Raw genomic sequence first — 10,229 nt, forward strand, 5'->3', positions numbered from 1 at the left:
GGAGAGCAGAGAAGGGAACGGAGGAGGAGAGAAGGGAACGGGAGAGCAGAGAAGGGAACGGAGGAGAGAAGAGAACGGGGAGAGCAGAGAAGGGAACGGAGGAGGAGAGAAGGGAACGGGGAGAGCAGAGAAGGGAACGGGAGAGCAGAGAAGGGAACGGGGAGAGCAGAGAAGGGAACGGGGGAGAGCAGAGAAGGGAACGGGGGAGAGCAGAGAAGGGAACGCGGGGAGCAGAGAAGGAAACGGGGAGAGCAGAGAAGGTAACGGGGAGAGCAGAGAGGAGAACGGGGAGAGCAAAGAAGGGAACGGGGAGAGCAAAGAAGGGAACGGGGAGAGCAGAGAAGGGAACGAGGAGAGCAGAGAAGGGAACGGAGGAGGAGAGAAGGGAACGGAGGAGCAGAGAAGGGAACAGAGGAGCAGAGAAGGGAACAGAGGAGCAGAGAAGAGGACGGGGAGAGCAGAGAAGAGAACGGGGAGAGCAGAGAAGAGAACGGGGAGAGCAGAGAAGAGAACTGAGGAGAGAAGGGAATGGGGAGAGCAGAGAAGGGAATGGGGAGAGCAGAGAAGGGAACGGGGAGAGCAGAGGAGGGAACGGAGGAGCAGAGAAGGGAACGGAGGAACAGAGAAGGGAACGGAGGAGAAGAGAAGGGAACGGGGCGAGCAGGAGGTGGACAGCAGAGGAATGGGGTGGCCAGAGGAGAAGGAACGGGGCGGGCAGACGAGATGAAACGGGGCAGACAGAAGGGGGAGGAAGGTGGCAGGCAGAGGAGGAGGAACGGGGTGGCCGGAGGAGGAGGAACGGGGTGGCCAGAGCAGGAGGAGGAACGGGGCAGGCAGAGGAGGAGGAACATGGCAGCAGCAGAGGTATAAGTTTGGGCAGCGGGGGATTGCAGAGTCACCACAGTCTCTTCTCCCCGGTGGTGCCGGCTGCAGGGGTCTGTGTCCCCGCTGCCTCTGCCTATACAGGCAAGGAGAGAATCAGGGATTGAAAGAGACACAGACCAATGCAGCCAGCACCAGCGGGGAGGAGAACGGACAAGCAGAGCGGCGGCAACTAATCGAGAATCAACTAATCGATAATGAGAATTGTCGACAATTCTCATCGATTTCATCACTGAAAAACGGCCAAAAAATGAAACATTTTCTTGGTATGGACTGGCGGGTAGTGAGCGAGATGTTGTTGGAGATAAAATGAATATCTATGTAAAAGCTTCCTTGATATCCTGAACAATCAGCATGTGACTTTGTAATTTGTGAATCAGAATCATCAAAGTGCTTTTGTACAGGGGACGAAAAAAAAACCCCCCGCTGGTATTTACTGCCCACACCTGTGTCAGCAATGCAGCATACATACAAAATGCTTGTGGGGGTGATGTATTACTTGCAATGCTAAATGAAGCAGTGCTTGTAGACTCTACGCGTTTCGCGCCGAGGGGCGCTTCATCAGGAGGAGAAGGAGGTAGTCCCATCAGTGTGAGGTCAACAAGTGCTTGGCACAGGCGTGGAGCGGACCAAGCATTGCAAGTAATACATCACCCCCACAAGCATTTTTCCACCTGAGGTTTATCAATACAATCAATCAATATTATCTCCTTTGAGAAGTACAGTGGGGCAAAAAAGTATTTAGTCAGCCCCCAATTGTGCAAGTTCTCCCACTTAAAAAGATGAGAGAGACCTGTAATTGGCATCATAGGTAGACCTCAACTATGAGAGACAAAATGAGAAAACAAATCCAGACAAATCACATCGGCTGATTTGGAACCAATTTATTTGCAAATTATGGTGGAAAATAAGTATTTGGTCAATATCAAAAGGTCATCTCAATACTTTGTTATATATCCTTTGTTGGCAATGACAGAGGTCAAACGTGTCCTGTACGTCTTCACAAGGTTGGCACAATTTTATACATATCTCTTAGACTGAAGTATATTGGACTTGTTCTCTGGTGCCAGAAAAAAAAACCCATCAAACCCAAAGAAAAACCATAAAAGGACCGGCAATCCTCCCTTCATACGTGTCTGAGACCATTCAGAAACACAACATCGAGCCGCCATTCTACAGACATTACAATTTACAACCTTTAGTATTTCGCTCACAAAAAGGAAGTAAAAAAACATCCTCAGAAAAGACATTAATATCAGCTGACTGATTGGTCGGTTTGGGCGCGTAGGTCATCAGACAGCATTGTTTTTCAGGAACGCGGAACTCAGCGCCTTTTGGTAAACGCTCTCCACCAAACTATGTCTTGCAAAGCAGACTTCTGAAAACAATAGGCTGCGATTATTATTATTACATAGTATTTATAGAGTGCCAACAGTTTGCGCAGCGCTTTACAATGTAAGGAAGACATTACAATAGAAATTGTGAAGGGTTATGGAGAAGCAGGAAGAATGGCCGGTCTCCGAGGCTAAATGTACTGAACCTGATCTATCATTAACTTGAGCCAAATTGACCTAACGCTCACCACACACATCACAATCTGATTGTACAATCTTCTCTAGATCCATTTTTTTTTTTTCTTACCAACTATTCCGTGCAAGGGTCTGCCTGACTGGATACAGATTGATGGCATAGATGAGGAAGGTTCTCATACTACACTGTCTTGCAAATTCAAAGTCATTAAGATAAAGCAAGGAGGGAATGCGCATGAAAGGGAAGCACCGGAGACATGAGGGGAAAGGGAAGGGATAGCTGAAGGCTGACTGACAGACTACACCTTACAAAGGGAGGATAGTGACACAGAGGGAGAATGACCCAGAGCAACAGACACTGAATACAGATACATTCCCAGCCCTCAGCTCACCCCTTTGTTGTGATGAAGTGAGGGTCCAGGTGGAGAGAGGCCCCTCTTCCGACGCTCAGGCTATCAGCATGAGTTCCGCTGCGCACCCCGCTCACTATGGCAGGAACACTGGCGTTGTGGGTGTCTAATGGAGTGTTGGGCTCCTTGGCCTGTCCTGGTAGCTCCTCCCCCCTCCGGCCTGTGTCCTACATCCCTAGTCTCTGACAAGTCCTAGTGGCAGCCCGGTCCCAGTGGTGATGTGACACTCAGGCACTTCTGGTCTGGCCTTACAATCCTCTGCCCGGCAGTCCATTGGAAATTAAGAGTTTTCACAGCTGACCTCAGGTATAGGCTCCAATGCTGTACACAGGGTGAGGCTGACACATCAGGAATGAGAGGCGCAGGGGCCACAGATGGAATGGAAGAGGCAGCTGTAGTCAGGAATAGTTAAAATGTCTGAGCCGGTCGATCCATCAAGAGAATCAGCCCTTTGAAGTAATGCTGAAGTACATAGTCCATTCTGTGGACTGTGAGCAGGTGAAAAGATCCAAAAGTGCGACTGGAGATAATCCAGAGGTTAGTCCAGCTGGCAGTCCTGAGGTAACTGCTGACCCCGCCCACTGACAGGAGTGACTAGGGAGGGGAAAGGTTACACTAATTGGTCAGCTGTTTTCCCGCCAAAACTCTGTCACCAATCCAGTGCTCAGCTGACTGAATGTCTGTCCAGCAACTGAGGTAAATCTTCCTAGCAACAGCAGGCAGCTTGTAACCTGAAAGACAAAGCAGAAAGAACCAGCAAAGCCGCTCCAGAGAGACAGGTACATGACAGTCACCACACACCTCTATTGGATATAATTAGATTTATGAACACATGGGTGATAGGGGCCACAATCCCATGGGGCCACTTTTCTTATTTTGCTTTCGTGGCCTAACCTGAGGAGACACATCGCTGTTCACCTTAAAAAATAGCAGCCTGGCTATTGTTTATTCCGTTGCTGTCTGTTGTTTCCTGCCGTGCAGGAAGAATACTTTGGCCTGGTTCACACCTAGGCGTATTGAATATGCGTTTCGTGTCGCACGTTTTTACTGCGATTCGCGGTAAAAAAACCGCGACAAACGCGCGTTTCCGAGGGCTACTTGGCTGTATCCCAATGGAAACGCCTGACCAAAACGCCCCAAAGAAGTACATTTGGGCGTAGGCCGTTTTGTAGCGTGTTCAGACGGGCAGAAATACGGAAAGGTGTGAACCATACCCAAAGAAAACAATGGGATTTTCATGTTTGTACGTTTTGTAGAGCGTTCATAGAGCGTTGAACGCGCAACAAAACGTAAAGGTGTGAACAGGGCCTTTGCCTGTGATGTTCCTGCAGCTTCCTGCCAAGTGGTCAGGGGGCATTGGTAGAATCTGATTTTGGAGTGGTGAGAAATCAGAATGGTGAAATGATCTATTGCTGGAATGATATCACACTCCCCATGCTCATAGATCACCGAGGATGTGTTGGAAACCTAAAAGAATCCCACGGGGACTTCTCTCAGATCATCTCCCTCATTCTCAGGGCTTTGTGGGGTGTTATAAGTATGGAAGGGGGTCACGTGTCTGCCCATTGCCAAAGCCCGGCCTTGGCAGCTGAGTGGACTAGCTGGGTCTAGGCTTGGCTGATGACCATCCGGGACACTCGGCAACAATGACAAGGCCGTGTTCACTCTGCGAGACATTTCTCGAGGCTGCAGTTCCTCTGAGCTCCACAAGGTGGTGACCTCACGTATACCAAGGCAGGAAGTCTCTATGACAGGAACTGATGTCAGGCGCAGACAGGAAGTGATGTCAGGTACAGACAGGAAGTTCCAGGTGAGAGGTCAGTTGTGAGACCGTATAAAGGAGACATTGCTGGAACTGGCAGCAGAGGAGGTAATAAGATATTATTTTGACATTTAGAACCCTCATGTCCATCCTCCATAGTCGCTGTGACATCTTTTATCTCCAACAGATGCTGCTACACACACACACACACACATATATATGTAGTGTGTGGAAAGGTATATATTAACCCCTTCAGGATCAGAACTTTTACCCGATTGTGAGGTCAGGACATTGTCTTTATTTTGTAGATGTGTCACCTTAGCAGTCTCTTGTATGAGGAATGAGATTCAGATTTCGTTGTTCTAAAATTTGACACCAATTTCCAAGATTCAAATTTTGGACAAATTTGAGGTTGATGAATTGCTCACCTTTGTGTGGATGTGACGCATACTCTATGGTGTGTATCGGATTGGGAGAGATATCCCCTGAAGTCAGGAGAAGCAGTAGTGTGAGAGAAGTGAGATGAGAGGGAGTTTTATATGAGCGAACATGCCCCAGTGTCTTGGAGGTAACCCTGGCATGTGTATTCAAAATGAGCAGAAGGTGATGAGTGCAGTAATAGGGAGAGGGTAGGAGAGAAGGAGAAATATATAAATTGTGGGGTACTACAGTTAAAGTAGAGAAGCCACAACTGTGAGAAGCAATGGTAGAGAACGCATGGTGTGCAGAGGAAGTATGAGACAGTAAAGTGAATGAGGAGTAGTAGGTATGAAACGGGTGCAACAATGAAAGGGAAGAGGTTAAAGCGGGACAGTATTGAGATCTGGGAGAATGGTCAATGAATAGCAGCTGCTGGGCAGCTGAATTGTCCTTAAGTCAAGTGCTGATGTATCTCTATAAAGGTAAACTGAACCATGGGGAGGGAGGGAGCGATGTTCTGCAGTGAGCTGTAGATGGGATTTTGGTTGCTTAAATACTCTATCTGTTAGCCGAGGTGTAAAACTTAGTTGTAAGTTGCAGTAGTGTGTTATTAGCCTGTTGGCTCTTCATACAAACGCGTCTGTCTCCAGTCACAGGACAGGAAAAGAAGACATTTTTCTGATATGAAATAATGAGAATGGTTTTGGGGCTCCGACTTCTGCTGGACAAAGCGGGCCGAGTACCCCGTGATGAGGACACACGAGTCCCTGCTGAACCTGCCAGAAAAAATCCTTTTCTTTCCTGAGATGAGTCAGATAATAGTAGATTGGGGGGCTGAGAATTGTAAAAGAGGATAACAAATAATTCCTCATCCAAAGTCCGCGCTGCCGGAGTATACTGATGATGATGTCCCTGAGAACCGGGCCGGTCCCGTCACACCACGTTCAGCTTTAAGTCCCTCCCCCGCTGTATTAGTAGAGGTCCCCACAGCTGACAATAGCTCCTCTAGTCCCCCCCAAAGGACAAAGGTGACCATCAGACAATTAGAGAAAGATTCTATTTATCGTTCCTTGTCTGCAGATCTACAACTAAGAAATATAGATCAGAGACAAAACAGGAAGTGTCATGTCTGATCAGGCCGGGAGGAGGAAATATAACAGGTTTGTAGGGGCAAGAAACCCAACAAACACTGAGTGACCCCCATCTACATGGGGCAATTCCCACTGGGGGGCAGCCCACCTATTACCCCCTTATATCCCCATCCTAATATTATACAACCAGTACAGTCCAGATAATTCTCCACCATCCGTCCACAGAGATCACATGACCACATCAGTGAGGATGGAGGAGGACCGGAGTCACATGACTGAGAGGATACTAAACCTCACCCTGGAGATCATCTACCTGCTGACCGGAGAGGTGAGGAGGATTCTGGGAGGTCACATGACATCGCTCTTATCTCTATTAATAAAACACAGACCTGACCGGAGAGGTGAGGAGGATTCTGGGATACTAACATGATATTCCTATTGGTTTTTCAATACAGAGTTTTCCTCTTCTGAAGTCAGGTGATCATGTGACCATCACAGTGCCCCCATGTGACTCTCTAAAACCCGAGAGGCACAACATGGAGAAGATTCTAGAGGTCACCAAGAAGATGATGGAGCTGCTGACAGGAGAGGTGAGCGGTGCCGGGAATTCTGGGACATGATCCAGGAACAGACAAGGGATGTGTCTGGGTGGTGACGGTATCATTGTGTGTCAGGTTCCTATAAGGTGTCAGGAGGTCTCTGTCTTGTTTTGTAGGTTTGGGGGTGTTTAGAAGACAATAAGGACTTCTTTAAAGATGTAAAGACAGAAAATTGCCCAAACTTCACATCACCGGGTAAGAGGAGACAGCAGTACGGAGGGTCCACCTAGATCCCCCATCATCTGATACACACATAGAAACAATGTATTCAGTCAGTGTGTGTGTTTCCTGCAGATGGATCCAGTAAGAGGAACCCACCAGAGAGATGTCCCCGTCCTCTGTATTCCCGGGATTCCGCACAGGAAGATCTCACCATCCCCCACCATGATCAGGTAGGTGGAGATGAGGGATTGAAGACTCTGACATGTGGAGATGATGTGTGGACTCTACAAGATGAGACTTTCTGCCATTTCTGTTGGTTTAGGGTGAAGATCTGATGAAGGTGAAAGTTGAGGGTGACGTAGAAGAGATGTATGTGAGGGATGATCAGCAACATACGGAGGAGAAGGGAATGATGAGGACAATCAAAGTGGAGGACACTCCTACAGAGATCAGCACAGGTGACCCATAATATACTCTTCTATTTTCTCTGCTCTGTTCCTGCACACTGATTGGTCCGGAGTAGGGCGGGATCTGAGTGATATCAGCCAATAGTAGGTTGGTAATGGTCACCTCCCTGTACTGGTACCCGTCCTGGGGCTCAGCTGGCAGTATTGGGTTGGGTGTCACCCCCTAGTTCCAGTAGCACAGATATGAGGACACAGATTGGGCCTTTCTTAGGTCGGTTCCTCTTCTTCCAGCAGACTTCGAGCTAAACATAAAACTCTATTATCAGTCTTGTTGGGATGAAAAGTAACAAAGACTGAAACACTTCTCTTTCCAGGAGAATATACTTCTCCAAGCTCCCGCCAGTGCTGCTCATCACCAGAAGCCTAGGCCTGGGGGTCACGTGTTCTGTGGTGAAGGGTCTACAAGTCTGAACTTTGGTCCTCTTGTTTATCAGAGATCACATGACCCATTGCCTAGGCTTGTGGTTGGGTGAAGAGCATGTACCTCCCAGTCCCCATTGGCTCCGCCTCTTCTGACAGGGCTGTGTAAATGTAGAAGTGATCTGGGAGGAGGACCAAAGGCCCTTTGACCGGAGGGGAAGAGTCCCAGCTGGTTGGGACCTCCACAGAGAACATCTGCTCCCTCAGACCTCCTGATCCAGATGGAATGTTGAGTGAAGTCATCTAACCCTCTCATATCTCTCCATCATGTGTTTCTATGTTTCCAGGACACGCCATGGAGAAACCCTCAAAGGATCCTCTGACTTTATCTCCAGGTTGTAAGATGGAAGATGAGGACATCACAGCAGATTGTGCGGGAGAAGAGACAATGAGCTCAGCTATGGATGGTGGACTTCACAGTGTGGGTAGAGCATGGAATCCCTCTGACTCTGAGCAACCTCGTCCTGTGAGGGATGGTGCCGGAATTCAGGGGGAGAAGACATTTTCCTGTTCTGAGTGCGGGGAAAGTTTTAGCTCTGAATCAGATCTTTGTGTTCATCTGAGTTCTCACACCGGTGACAAGTCTTTTTACTGTTATGAGTGTGGGAAAGGTTTTCTTAGTAAATCAGACCTCGTCACACATTACAGATCTCACACGGGGGAGAAACCGTATTCTCGCCCTGATTGCAGGAGTAGCTTTGCACAAAAGTGCAATCTTATCCAACATAAGAGAATACACACGGGGGAGAAGCCATATTCCTGCACGGAGTGCGGGAGAAGTTTTTCAAAAAAGATCCATCTTACCCAACATCAGAGAATACACACGGGGGAGAGGCCATATTCCTGCTCCGAGTGCGGGAAAGCTTTTTCAAGTAAATACAATCTTACCAAACATCAGAGATCGCACACAGGTGAGAAACCATATTCCTGCTCTGAGTGCGGTAAATGTTTTACAGCAAGCTCCCAATTTAACAGACATAAGAGAGTACACACAGGTGAGAAACCATATTGCTGCTCTGAGTGTGGGAAATGTTTTACAGCAAGCTTCCAATTTAACAGACATAAGAGAGTACACACAGGTGAGAAACCATATTGCTGCTTTGATTGCGGTAAATGTTTTACAGCAAGCGCATTCCTTAAAACACATCAGAGAGTGCACACAGGCGAGAAGCCATATTGCTGCCCTGAGTGCGGTAAATGTTTTACAGCAAGCGCTTATCTTAAAACACATATGAGAGTACACACAGGCGAGAAGCCATATTCCTGCCCCGAGTGCGGGAAAGGTTTTTCCCAGAAACGTTATATTTCCAGTCATCATTGTTTGCGCACAGGGGGAGAAGCTATAGTTCTACAATGAATGTGGGAAATGATTTCTTCATAAACTGCTCAGACATTATGGATCTCACATGAGTGAGGGAAACGTTTTTCAGCGGAGATCCATCTTTTTGTACATCAGAGTTGCCCAAGGGCAAGAAGCCGTATTCCTGTCCTTCGTGTGGAAAAGGTTTCTCATGGAACTCCCATCATAATAAACATCAGATGAGACACACGTGGGTAAAGCTGTTTTCTTGATGGTACAGCACAGGACACAGGCAGATCTAGAGACAGATATCATCAGGTGATTGGACACTGGCCGGAGTTGTGTGGACCCTAATATAGCCCCTCCCCTTCAGGAAATCCTCATTTTTATTGCTAGTGTCCTTAGGTGATGGACGTCTCCTCTCTACTGATGGAGATGTGCCGTAGTTTAGTGACCTTTTGTCTCATCGATGGCCTTGCCCAGCCACAGCGGCTACTTCCCAGATTTCAGATTCCTTGGTGGACTATATAGGGTTGCCACCTTTTCTTCAAGTGAAACCCGAACACACACTAGCGACGCACGGACAGTTTTTGGGAGAATAAGTCGTAGTTTATTCATATGTAAATAGCTCGCCGATTCATATATATCACAGTTGTGACTATTTTCAGTGAGGGGGTCAGTAGCCTCTATTTTAATTTTGGTTGCCCCTGTCTGCCTAACATCTTGTGTCCGGGTTTCTTCTGCCATGAAACCTGGACACAGAACTCAAAACCCGAACTGTCCGGGTGAATCCTGGACACGTTGCAACCCTAGTACTATACCAGGACCTTGCTGGCCTGAAGAAGCTGGGCCAGCATGTAATGTTGCTCAGGACTCTAGATCCTGCATTTGGTGCCCACCATGGTGCAATGCGTAGTGATTAGCCACAGGTGTGACCCAGTCCCTGAAGGCTTCCTCCTGGATGGGGGGAGGGGAGTCGGGCCTTGTGGATGTATTGACCAGTGTTAATTTTTACAGCAAATTTAATTTTTGGTTTATTAACATCTAACCGGTTCATTTTTAGTGCAATGTATTATTTAAGCAGTTTTCCGGCATTTCCAAACTCATTTCATGATATATTCCTGGAGTCATTTCTCATCTTATTTCACTTTTATTCTTTTACTTCATTGCTATCACATGAGGGGGGG

At 47.7% G+C, this 10,229-nt stretch overlaps 1 pseudogene; it reads left to right on the forward strand.

Annotated features, from left to right (window-relative positions):
* The window catches only part of LOC108804470, a 19,289-nt pseudogene extending 10,190 nt beyond the window's left edge, over window positions 1-9,099 (forward strand).
* Window positions 9,100-10,229: the final 1,130 nt, after the last annotated feature.

Source organism: Nanorana parkeri, unplaced genomic scaffold, assembly GCF_000935625.1.
Source record: "Nanorana parkeri isolate BGI_ZX_2015 unplaced genomic scaffold, ASM93562v1 scaffold61, whole genome shotgun sequence".
Classification (NCBI taxonomy): domain Eukaryota; kingdom Metazoa; phylum Chordata; class Amphibia; order Anura; family Dicroglossidae; genus Nanorana; species Nanorana parkeri.